We start from the raw sequence: 2,674 nt of genomic DNA, 5'->3' as shown, positions 1-2,674 counted from the left end.
ATTAAATGTTTGACTATATTTTAGTCAATTTAATCAAATTTTAGAAAAGTAGTACTAACTATTATTAATTCATGAAAATCGGTATAAATGAAGCGAGTGAAAGCTTCTATCGAGCATAGAAAGGATATAATCATTCTTAAAATGATGGATATATCTGTGTTCTTCACTGCATGTTTAATTATCTTGCGTTTATACATATTATATAACATCATGTATATTGTATAGGCAATAAAATTATGTAAAATTGGTGTTTATATCTAATAATCACAAATTTAAACTGAAGCTGAAAGTTATATTGATCCGACTGTTTCTAAAATATATTTATGCGAACAATTTTTAAAATACACTCTTGATTATTTTAATAATAATCTTCATTCGTTTAATTTTATTTTTAATTCACTTCTGTGAAACAAAAAGGTTCCCTTTTTCATTACTGACTCCTCAAAAAACGCGTTATATGAGTAGGATTTTCCATGGAATCCTTCTAGAATATTCATGAACCAAATAACTTTGGAACTGCAAAGGCAAAGTAAAAATATCAACCATCAACCCTTTTACATTTTCTTCGCATAAATTACCTTCGAAAATCCTAGCCGAAATTTCAAAGAGTAGATGATATTAGTGCATTTTGTACGAGATATTCCTTTTCTTTCCCTGTTCTCAATTAAGGGATGCTAATAGAAAGTATGGGACTAGGAAGATCGTTAGTACCTCGGGAACTTTTGAACCGGCACCAGATTAACTTTAGATTCCATTCCTCGTAACGCCCAGATACCTATTAAAAGGCATGCAGCTCGATAGTGGTACCGGCCCAAGCTGTTATCCAACTTTATGACATAAACGCCCACGGTACCTTTTTAAAGGTATCTGACAGTATCTGATTTGAAAACGCCGTAACATTTTAAATTACGCGCCAAATCTAATTACTGTTTTTTATCCGGCTACTGGAAAGTATGTTTTTGTCTATGGTTAAGCAATAGTGCCAATAGAAAAATAAAATATATGTAATTTCCGGCGAAAAGTCTGGCCATCTTGACTGACTAGAGGACGTGGTAAGTTCAATCCATGATTATTGATGCAATCTTAGGTTTTTAACTGAGAGTCTCTACTCTGCTTGTTGACAAATAAGTAAATATTATAATTACATTTAGATTTACACGAAAATAAAGAATATGCGTGTAAAATAACCTCGTAAAATCTGGATACCTTTTAGAAGGTATAAGAGTATTAACATATTATTGGATTTTAAAAGGTATAAGGGAATAAACCACTAATCAATTTGATTTGCCTTTGAAACTTATGATTTAGACCGTTTTCTCCTTCATAATATAAAGTAAATTATTTAGTCTGTTACAGAATATTTTAGTACCTATCCTTTTCAGGTAACCCAATGAGAGATGAGCAAATCGAAGAAGCTTTAGAAGTATTAAATCAGTCAGATATAGAAGAGTATGAACTATTTGGAGATGAGGATTACAACATATAAACCAAAACCAAGAAAGCTCTTCCAGTTCTGAAGAATCTGAAAATAATATTTTTTTATTAAAAACCAACTCTTATTTGCGAAATTATTTAAAATTTCTATAGAAATATATCAATTTACCTACTATCATTCTGATTTTAAAAGGTATATGGGTTGCTATTATATAGTGTTTTTGGGTCCAATTTAGAAACTTGCTAATTTTTGCTTCTGTCATCTGTTGGAAGTGGATTTCTTCTGATAGAAATCCTAAAACACGTGATAAACTAGCCTTTAAAAATAATAAGTACAGAAAATAATGATCATATTGTTCAAAAATTGATATTTTTTTCTCAGATTGTTAGTGTGAGATATCTTTTTGGTCATTAAAATTTTGGAAGACATGTATTAATCCAAATATTTATGTTCATTGTTTTTTGTAATATAAAATAAACCCTATATTGTCTACCGCTAATCAATAATTTAAAAAATACAAATTTTGCGAAATCGGGTTTTGTAATACATTAAAGCCCATATGCCTAAATAAAGAATAACGAATTTGGGGTTATTTAGTGTCTCAAAACCTTCCACTGACATACATTTACATGCAGAAAAAATCCCACGCTCATACGGAAATAATAAGGCACTTTTTTTAGATTTCATCACCTCCGGGTCCGCACCATGTGAACCTTTTAAAAGGTACTTGGGCTGCAAGCCAATGTTTGGTAAAAATAGCCTGGGCGTTACGAGGTTACGTGGAACTGAGCTTCTAATTTCATTGCAGGCTGTAATTATGAAAATATATTGGAGACTGAAGAATGAAAAATGAATTTTAAACATTAACATTTGTATTATAGAAAAATTAAAACTCTTTATTTTTTACAGTTTTTAATAGTTGCATGGATAGTGTTTATTTTTCAATTTTATTATTAGATTTGATAAAGATAATTTTAATATTTTATCTTTTAATAATAATCTTGTGATAATTTAATTTCTTCCGATATATATACGTTTCAAATGTGTGAATAATAAAACGTATGTGAGAATTATAGAATAGAGCTTAATAACAGGCAGGATAACTATTAGTAATTTCATACACAAACAGGAGAAATGTTACTGAATTTATAACGTATGCAAATTCAATTTACAATTCAAATCTGCTTTATCTAAGAGAACGCCCAGACAATAGTATTATTTAAGGTTTAACACTCGGTT

At 29.6% G+C, this 2,674-nt stretch overlaps 1 long non-coding RNA gene across 2 annotated transcripts; it reads left to right on the top strand.

Annotated features, from left to right (window-relative positions):
- Positions 1 to 763: 763 nt before the first annotated feature.
- LOC149903362 (uncharacterized) lies at positions 764 to 2,207 on the top strand. Of its 2 annotated transcripts, XR_016457424.1 has the most exons (3): positions 773 to 1,052; positions 1,383 to 1,627; positions 2,116 to 2,207. It is a non-coding gene; the product is annotated as an uncharacterized LOC149903362 (long non-coding RNA). The 2 variants fall into 2 exon arrangements; XR_016457423.1 differs by lacking the exon at positions 2,116 to 2,207 and having other exon boundaries at positions 764 to 1,052; positions 1,383 to 1,609.
- Positions 2,208 to 2,674: the final 467 nt, after the last annotated feature.

The sequence above is a fragment of the Colias eurytheme genome, chromosome 13 (assembly GCF_061535395.1).
Source record: "Colias eurytheme isolate Ceu_HAF_F1 chromosome 13, ilColEury1 Martin Lab GWU primary, whole genome shotgun sequence".
NCBI lineage: Eukaryota > Metazoa > Arthropoda > Insecta > Lepidoptera > Pieridae > Colias > Colias eurytheme.
Note: the sequence above shows the minus strand (reverse complement) of the source record. Positions and strands in the feature narration are given on the sequence as shown.